We start from the raw sequence: 10,300 nt of genomic DNA on the forward strand, positions 1-10,300 counted from the left end.
TATTGTACTGTATAAATAACTAATTGTCCATAACTTAGTGGAACTGGAATAATTTTGCCTTTTGAAATGGCTACAAATCATGGTTGCTCTTAAGACAAAGAAACAGCGTCAGTCATTATAGAAGTGCAAAGGAATATTCAAATGTGCCATTTATTTTAGTCAAAAATATCACTTTGATTAGCTCTATTTAATTAAAATACCACGAATTGCACTTAGGTAAGTTGTTATCACTGAAAGTGCTTTTGGTTGTCGTAACAGTACTGTAGGGTGTGTGGCTCGGACTACCTATTTTTAAAGTTACAATGTAAAATCAACAGTAAAAAGGTGCTGAACACCAGTCTCTCTAAGTGGAATGTGGGACTTGAATAGTCACAATTTGATTATTAGAATTTGATTATTCATAATCAACATTTTGTAGGGTTTTGTTTGGCTGAATTTATTTGAGGTATTTCTTTGTTTATGCAGCAGTGTCTAGTTTGTAACTAATGTTATCGTCAGACCAATAATCTACATACATACATAAATAGAAAATGTGAATTTCATCTCACCACACATCTTTCTCATGTGGCAATTATCAGCAAAGTGAAAGTCAAAATAATTAATGTTGGTTTATTTGTTTGAGCTATGCTAGTGGCGTCTGACCGTCAGTCGGTCGGTCCACCACTTTTGTCCAGGCTGAAATATCTCAACATCCACTGCATAAATTTGCCACAAAGTTTTGTACAGACATTAATGGCCCTCAGATTATCAATCCAATTTTGGTTATCCTCTGACTTTTTGTCCAGTGAAAAATGTCCAGTTAATTTCAGTCCAAAGTCTTGTCCAGAGATTCATAGTTACCAGACGATGCATCTTAAACCAGGTTTCGACCCAAAATTCCTGGGACTTTTGATCCCAGGGACAACTTTTAAAGTAACTATAAGGTTCCTTTAGCCCACTACTATCTAAACTTCCACCGTGGTCTAAAATCCTGTGAAAATTAGGCAAATAAGTCTGCAGCGACATTTACTGCTGCATAGTATTTACTGATGCACGTTAGATGTAATGAATGAAATGCATTCAAATGAAGTGTCTGTCTCCACAGTAAATCATCTGTCTGGTTTGATGGTTATTTATTGTGCTTTAGAGCATAACCACTGTGAAACAAACAGAAAATAATGTTTTATTTCCCTAATTTAAAGCACCGCAGCGCTGTCTTTTTTTAAATGAGTTGGGAAGCCAAGAACAAAGCCTAACTTTACTTTTAATGTTATCAAACCAAGAGAAATGTTCTTCCCTCGTCCTAAGTGGTACCAGAGTTGAAGCAGCAGTGCTGTGTGTTCTTGACCAATCAGCGAAGGCCATCCCTGCAAACCCCACCCTGAAAAGTCCTGTACTTTCAGAAAGTACTACCCCCCCCATCAAAGACTTTTTTGTGGGAGAAATAATGTCCTTGGAACTAAATTTAGACCCTGTTTTTTTTAAAAGTCCCTGCGGTCAAAAAAGGGCTTTAATGACTTCCACAAACTTTTCCTCTTACACCATCATCAGGTCAAAGTTCTAATTTGTCCAATACTTTATACCTGTTTAAAATCAGCATGTTAGCATTGTCATTGTGAACGTGTTAGAATACTGGCATTAGCATTTAGCTTAAAATCAAGACTATTAGTCTTGTTTGCATATTGATTGATTGATTAATTAATTGGTTGATTGATTTGACTGATTTTAATTTGAGTATGTTAATATTAATTAGGATAAATACTATGATGTTATTAGCCTGGGTAAACCCTGACGAACATCCGGCAAATTTGAGATTTCCTCTGCAAGTCAGTCTGGCGAAGAGCCCATTCAAACCCATTTCCAATGTCCCCAAAATCGAGGCACCAATCAAAACCTCTGAGGCGGGCTTTACACCAATCACAACCGTTGAGGCAGGCTTTACGATACGACGATAGTACAGCGACGGCAAGCAGCTTTTTGTTTACATTCAACATAACGGCTACCGAATCGCAGCGTCACCCGGATCGTTGGTCTGATTGGTTGGACTATCCAATGCGCCCAGAGGCATTTGAGCGGTGTCCGTTGGTGACGCCCCTTTGGAAATGAACTGTCAATTAACCTTTCCCTGACCCACTCTCAGTTACAACTGAGAAGGGTCTGGTGTCAACCAGGCTATGATGTTATTGTATATTGTACTAAATGTGATACACTGCATCAACAACATTAATTAAAATGAAGAGTGACAACAAGAGCAAATTATTTAAATGTCCATTTCAACAATGAGCCAATGGGCATGGGTGCTTCATAACTAGCAGCAACTGAAAATTGAAAGAGTACAGCAATTTCAAATTATATAGGAGCCCACAAGGGACAAATATATAGCAAATAGCAAACCCCCCTCTCCCCATCCCTGTTTGTCTTTTCTCTGAACAGATTGGCTGTGGGATGAAGTCTATTTGCCAAGAAACACTCTGCTCTACTGTACAAACTGTAATGTAATCTCTTGGCCTTGACTCCTGGTTATGTGCCCTGATAGGCTTATGAAAGATTAATTATCACATAAAGTCTCCAACATTAGTACAAATCCCCTATGATGCTGTAGGAATCAAATTAAAACACACACACACACACACACACACACACACACACACACACACACTCCATGTAGAAGTCATGCTTTGCATTCAAAATGTTTGTTTTCTGAAACCAAATCAGTGATCGCTCAGACTTGTAGTCACAGCGCCTGTAACTTGAACACCAGCCTCAGCGGGTGCGACATAATGCCTGCCTCCAGGAGTCCAATATACCACCCTTGTATATCAATCAATAATCATGGTGGGATGCAATTAGTAACTTGGACGGGTTGTGAGAGTCACGTGACAGATCAATCGAGCAGAGAGGCGGCACACTCATTGGGGTGATTCACAGCCCAACAGTTTGTCCCCCGCTCAGCCTGAATCCATGCCGTCTATCTTCTTTATATGAAGCATTCAAGGCTGGAAATATGCATCTGTCAAATGTCCCCCATTACTCCGGCTGCCTGTCACACCTGGGGCAGCTCACAACCAACCAGAAAAAAAGACGGAGTGTAGCTGTCAGTGGAGAACCCTCAGTGGACTGAAAAAGGCACCAGCTTCCCCCATTTCTCTGACTCTAATTTCCTGAAAATGTGGATATTTTTCTGGGTCTCTGGCTGAGTGCTGGGTTAATGACAGAAGCTGTGTCAGGCAAGGAGCTGAGGCATCTCTAGATAACATCAACACATTGTTATATATGTTAAACCAGATGCCCAATATATACTGCACTACCCCACAACAGTATTACGTCTCTTGGCTGGTGACTGCGTAACTGAAATTGAAGAATGTGTGATTAATTTTGCTAAAGTTGTGTGCCTTCTAGAAAGCCCATACTAAGGATTCCTTCTCAGTACTGTGTGGGTAACAGTGCCCACCAAATGGCACCAATGCTACAAAACTGCTACACTGTGGCTCTGTGGTTGTGGACAGTATGGTTCAAATGAACAAGTTTCAGTGCGGGTCCTTACAATTAAAGTGCAGCTGATGCTTCAATTTCTACTACTAATGTTCCCACTGCATCATGTCTGGATGTTCTCTTACCTCAACAACCAATGTCTTTTCACATTACAAAGCTATTTCTCTCATTTCTCTCCACAGTCCAAGCGCGAGCTGCAAACTGTGTCATGAATGAAATATAAGCACACCGCTGTATTACTTATGAGACCTAACGCAACTTTGCTCTGAGCTATTTTCAGATTTCATTTAAATTCATCAGTCTGATGAATATTCTTATACCACAGAACCAGGCGATAGGGCATCAGTCCGTGAGAAAATATTAGCTAAAGATGAACTTCAGAGATTACTTATCAGCAAAGACCACCTTTCAACTAATGTCTACATCAATCATTATAGTAAAAGCCTTCTTGCAAAGCTCCTGCAAGTAATTCCAAGGCAGTGCAAACAGCGACCAAGCTCTCCACAAGACATGATTTAAGTGACACTAATGTGCTTCACTGTTGAATTTCAGATGCAACATTGCATTGTGCTATTGTTAATTTAAACTTCAAAGGCTGAACATTGCTCATGGGCAATCTTAAACACATTTATACATCTTCTAAATGACAGGGACAAGAAGAAATTGCACTTCAGTCATTTATGCAAATTCACATATTCATTTCAAAAGAAACTCTTTTCCAAATGCTATAAATATCAATGAATAGCAATTACTATATAACCTACACTATGACCTAACCTTTTTTCTGTATCACGCAGAAATGGACTGAACCTAATTATCCTCTTTCTCCAGCACATTAAGAGTTAATGTTCCATGTACACAGATTTACAATTTATGTCAATTAGTCAGGAGCAGAAAATCTATTCAAACATACATCCACACATTCAGACACACAGAAGGTCTGTGGATGAGAGCAACCGTCCTTTATCCTTTATTCTTGCACCAAGCAGACAGACTCTCCAGCAGGATTTCTTTGCTGTAAATGAAGTCCCAACTGAGAAAGCTCAATAATTGTACCAAAGAGACAGTCTCTCACATCAGCTTCTCTGGATCTAGCCTGAGCTTAGTTCTGGGAGGATGCCAGCTCCAGATCAATAAAGTTCACTCGTCACCTGCTGATCTGTGAACGAACACCTGAGCTCATTCTCCCGCAACTCTTAACTCACTTCCTACCACCAGCTTTGATCAGCGAAAGCCCATTTGCCTGTCTGCCTTGTTCTGCTACTGTATGCATCGCTTTCCCTCTGCATCTTTCCCTATATCTGTTTCTGTATAATGTCTATGGGATTTTATCCTAACAGTCCTACACACCTCTCAGTGACACTCTTTAATTGAAGCCGGATTCCTGAAGTTGTCATTGTCACAGCTTACCAGCGATGAAAGTTCTTATGAAAACATATTTGAGTGCTTCACGAAAGATATTAACAACTTAGCTCCCACTGTCCCTTAACACAATCAGATCTCCACTACAAATTCTTCACGACAAAACAGAGCAAGGAGAAACTAGAAATGTAGAGAAATCAATTTGAGCACAAAGGAGAGTGAGCAAAAGGTTTTCTATTTTAGTATTTATAACCCATCAGTTAATAAATCACAAAAAAAAAAGGTCTTACCTGGGCTCTTGGTGTGGCTGCTGCTGTATGTAACAGATCCTATCTCTGCCTATGGGACAGAGTCAGAGAGAAAGAGAAAGAGGGGAAGAACGCAAAGAGAGAGAGGAGGGGCGAGGAGAGGGACCACGAGCGCAGATAAAGAGAGAGAGAAAGATCAGAGAGAAGGCGAGAAAGTGTCTGTGGACAACAAGAGAGAAACACAGAGAGGAGAGAGCAGTGACAGTGGTGCTCTCACACAGCGCTGCATTACACTGAAGGAGATGTGCTGGCTGTGGGAGGTGGTACTTCTCAGTCAAATGACATCTGCCTCTCTCTTAAAAACCATTGGCTAAGAGGGATGATTTCCTAATAAGCCATTCCCGCTGTCTCCAAGAGAACACACCCCCTCTTTCTGTCCCACTGCACATGCATACGCAGATGTGTGCACAGGCGCGCACACACGCACACACACACACACACACACACACACACATACACATACACATACACACACACACACACACACACACAGATATTCTTTTACCGTACAGCCTACAAAGATTGTCTTTGCCACCCCTTTTGTCTTCTCTCTCCTCTTCTTATCCTCTCCCCCAGCACTTTCACTTCTCTTTATTCTCCAAGGTCCTTTCCTGTATGTGCATTGTCATTTTTCACAATTGTTGCAGGAAGAGTTTTTATCTTGCAATTCAAAATTGTTTCGGCTTTCAATTGTGGAAATATCCTTTTCAAAAACGGAAAAACAATGGTTGGCTTTTTATCGTCTATATAATATATAGACGTACCCTTTTAAAGTATGTCATTTTCAGCTATTATAGACAGAACCATTCTTAGTCTATAAAGGACCATGATTGCACTAAACAATCACTTTTAAAATGAATATACTCATTGTAAGAGTTTCACATCTTGCTAGTTTGAGTGTTTATTAGGTTTGAGCCAGATTACACATCTTGACAAAGTAAAGATGATTTTGATTTAAGCAATTAACCTATTAAGGTTAATTAGTTACATCCAGCAAATAACTTCTTTTTCCATTTCATGTCTTAGTATTTAAAATGTGTGGGAGGTAAAAAAAATAATGGAATGCTGGATATCAGTGCAATTAAAGTTCAAGTAGTGCCATTGAATAAAATGAGTGTGATTATACAGTATCTCTTATCGCCTTCTCACAAAGCAATTGTTATTGGAAAAATGATTTAAAGCTATAGTGCGTAGTTTCTGCCACGCCCACGAGGAATTCTAAGTAATGACAAAAAAACTGTCGGCGCATGCACATGATAAAAGCCTTCCGTGATCGCGCACCGCCTTGAGGTAGGTGTGTTGTACTACACTCAGGGCATGAAATTAACACCCGCCCACCCGCCAAATGCGGGTGAATTTTGCAATTGGCAGGTAACACTGTCAATCTACATGCCACTTTGGCGGGTAGCCAATGAGAATTGAGTGATTCAGATGCGGAACTATCGGTAAGCAGGTGCTGCGTTCATGCCACCTCGGAATAACAGGCACCGCCCCCCCTGGTTACGTTGTTTTTCCGACTGGCAGCGATCACATGGTCGGGATGTGTGTTCTTCTTCTTCTGTTATATTGGCGTTTGGCATAACAACTTTTTGCATGACTGCCGCCAACAGTTGGCCGTAGCCGAGAGCATCAGGTGTGTGAAAACATGGAGGCCACAATAACAGAAGATTCTCTGCTGTTTTCTTATGCGAGCATCCAAACAGCACATCGCCAGGTGTTTTTTTGTGTTATCTGCAGGACAACAAACGGGAAAAGACACAGATAACGGTTTTTTTTTTATACATAGGCCTATTTATGAATAATTTTAAACATATTATGTCTGTGTATGTTTCTTGGCAGAGGCATTTGTCCACAATAAACAGTTTATTAGGGGTCCAAGCCCGAGGCTGGAAGAATCGGCGGTAGCAAAGCTACGCCGTTCGCACAGCAGGGCTGTGGAACCCTATTGCTTTCCTAAGGTTTCTTATTATTCTTCCGCCGATAAAACACATTCTACAGCCTAAACCGTACATGGTGGGGGGGTGCCGTTTTCAGGACTGGTCCAGATCACTGCAAGGACCTCGGACAAAAACATTCAGCCACTAGGTGGCGCTATAGCAGAAGAAACGCGTTTGGCCTTATAACTCCCACACCGTACACCCAAAATTCAAAAACCATACATCTACGCGTTCACTGGATCCAGCTGAATCACGTGGTATAGGCCACGCCCATTTCCGCCTAGACTTTTATGCGTGAAAAATCTTGATTTATCGTAAACCTGCATGTAACTTGGTACGTAGCTTCTCCAGACCGACCTGACAAAAAGTTATCAAAAGAATTGTTGTCGGATGAAAATTTCGTGAATTATGCACAACCAAATTTGTGTAGCTAGCTACGAAGACACAAACATTGCCATATCTCGGCCAAAATAAATGGTATCATCGCGAATCTTTAGGATCTTGTTTGGCATGACCCTCTAAGGCTCCCCAACCAGTTTCACAAAAATGGCCACTAGGGGCGCTACAAGTACAAAAGGTTTATATCTCATGAAGGTCTCATCCGATTTTTACGAAATTTTGAGTGTACCATCCATTGACATATATAAAATGGACCAATAGACCCCGTTGCTCTGGACGGAGACCAGTGAAGGCTATTAGAATTAAACCTAAACAGCTAACGTAAGTCGAAACTGCCTGCGAGCTTCTCCTGTACTATAATTCCTCTACTGTGCGACAGTAAGTCACTTGGCTGTGACACAATCGTTAGCCTATTTTTACAAAAACGTCTGCTACGGAGCCATAACGTAAGGTACAAGGTAATGGAGGCTTTTATACATTGTCGTGTTTCTTTAGAAATAAACAATGGACAAATAGAGTCTTTAAACGCTTCAGATGTAAAGTTATTCGCAGTCAAGTGACGTAAAAAAAAAATGGCAGTCAGCGGAATGCTAACAGGAGGTGATGGCCAGGTAGCAACAAAATGGCACCATAGATGGCTCGAGTTCTGAAGCGAAGCTTACCCCCTTGGTACCATCTCGTACCACTCCTGAGGCCATGCCTACAGTGGGGTACTGATTCGTCAAAGTGGGCGTGGCCTATGGGACCCAGGTTTGGATTCACCACTTACACTAATCTGAGCAACTTAAAATTTACAGCGTAGATGGACAATGGGTCATGGACCTTACCTACCAAAAATGACACACATGCACCACTAGGTGGCGCTATTATGACGTAAAACGTGTTTTTGCCTATAACTCCCACAGTCTACATCGCAGATTAGAAACCCTTATATCCCCGTGTTCCTTGAATCCATCTGAGTCTGCTGACATAGGACTCGCCCATATGCGCTAAGAAGTTTTTTCGCAATATCGCGCAATGCGCAAAACCAATGTTTCGAACTCGTCCTAGGCCGTGTGAGATATTGGTACGAAACTTGGCAGGTAGCATCTCCATACGGACCTGACCTAAAGTTATCAAAAGCATTTTGCTACGTTACACCATTCCCAATTTACAAGCAAACTAATTTTCGTAGCTAGCCACAAAACACGAACGTTAGCATATCTCGGCCAAATTAATAGGTATCGGAGCAAAACTTGGTATGGTTGACATCTCACTCCAAGCCTCCCTACCAAATTTGGTGAAAATCGGCCGTTAGGGGGCGCTATAATGAACGTAGAGGCCTTTTGGCAAATAAATCAATGCATTTAAATGGGAATAATTTGCAATGAAATATCTCTGCTGCAGTAAATGCTATCATCACAAAACTTGAGATTATTGTTGGACATGCCACTCTGCGGCTCTCCACCAGATTTGGTGATGATCGCCCTTTAGGTGGCGCTATAATTGAGGTAGAAGTGTTTTGGCCTTTTATGCGATGAAGAGGAAATTTGCAATTGCAATTCACTACAGACTTTGGACCTCGCACTTGGTCAAATTTCCTGACTTTTACCTCGCCGCCATGGTGCTTTGGGTTCTCCTTTCGCGGGCTCCGCTTTTGTGGGCTCTTAACGCCGTCAGGGGCGACTCGCGCCAGGGGGGACTGGCGCCGGGGAGGCTTGGACCCCGTTCATAACTGCTTGCAGTTCTAGTTATCATTGAAATATGTTCAGTGAACCAAAGTCGCCTCCATCAAACATCAGTTGTCAACAACGTGTCACCATCTGGGAAACTCAGTTATCAAAATCCAGCCTGAGTTTCCCACCTCTGATTCCCACAGGACCTTACGTGAATGGTGACGTTGTACCGGTTTTTCCGATGTCCATGAACGCACGGCGGGTACGCGGTTGCTTACGGGCCTGGTCCAATCAGGGGCCCGCATCACTGGAAGACATTGATTGACAGCCGGGGCTCCCTATCGCGCAGCCACTGACCAAGCGGGAGGGAGAACGGGTCAAATTAATTTAAGTTATGAAGACGAGACATGTGTGTGACTCGAACATCTCACATTTACCAACAAAACGTACAACGAAAGACCGTGCAACACTTTTCAGACCGTCCTGCCAACATGTATAGGCTACATTGTAACATCAATGTACGCTGGAACGATTTTTCACTCTTAAGTCTTCTGAAAGTTGCTGCTGTTTCATCTTGTCAGCTGTCTGCAGCGGGCGGGCCTGTTGCTCCGTTTCCCCCGCGACTGACGCGCACACACACACACAAACACACACAATCACACACGGTGGATGCAGGAAAAATGCAGATGAGACCTACAGGATGACCTAAATTGAGGACAGCTACTTTATTGTAAGTGCAATGATAAGTTAAAGTCCAATATGAAACCGTATGAATGTGAGTCCCAGGCCCAGGTTAGGAAATTAACTAACAATGTAAAGATCAACAAGCCACTGACAGATATGTTCATATTTGATTCATTCAATAAATTATTATTTTGTGTCTTAAATCCACCACCCGTTTTCATATTATACCAACATCATCATCCTGAGCCTTTTTGGTAAGGTTCCTAGAAAATCTCAGCCCAGAGTAATTAATTAATAGTACTAATTATTATTCTCCCCAAAACAAGTTTCCTTTTTGTTTATTTTTTTTTATTTATAAGAACTATACAAAAAAAAGTTGCAACTTTTTTGCAACAACTCATGTGTTATGGTCCACATTCACCAGTGTTTTGTTGTTGTTGTGGTGCGCGTAGGCTACTCCGGATTTTGTCAGTCCTCTCATCTC

The 10,300-nt window shown here is 41.7% G+C and overlaps 1 protein-coding gene across 1 annotated transcript in view; it reads right to left on the reverse strand.

The window, feature by feature from the left end:
* Window positions 1-5,378, reverse strand: part of thsd7ba (thrombospondin, type I, domain containing 7Ba) — a 187,330-nt gene extending 181,952 nt beyond the window's left edge. The window contains exon 1 of the mRNA XM_039819012.1: window positions 5,124-5,378. The gene's annotated coding sequence lies outside the window, so the exon portion shown is untranslated. The remainder of the gene's footprint in view (window positions 1-5,123) is intronic.
* Window positions 5,379-10,300: the final 4,922 nt, after the last annotated feature.

Source organism: Perca fluviatilis, chromosome 12, assembly GCF_010015445.1.
Source record: "Perca fluviatilis chromosome 12, GENO_Pfluv_1.0, whole genome shotgun sequence".
NCBI classification, from domain to species: Eukaryota; Metazoa; Chordata; class Actinopteri; order Perciformes; family Percidae; genus Perca; species Perca fluviatilis.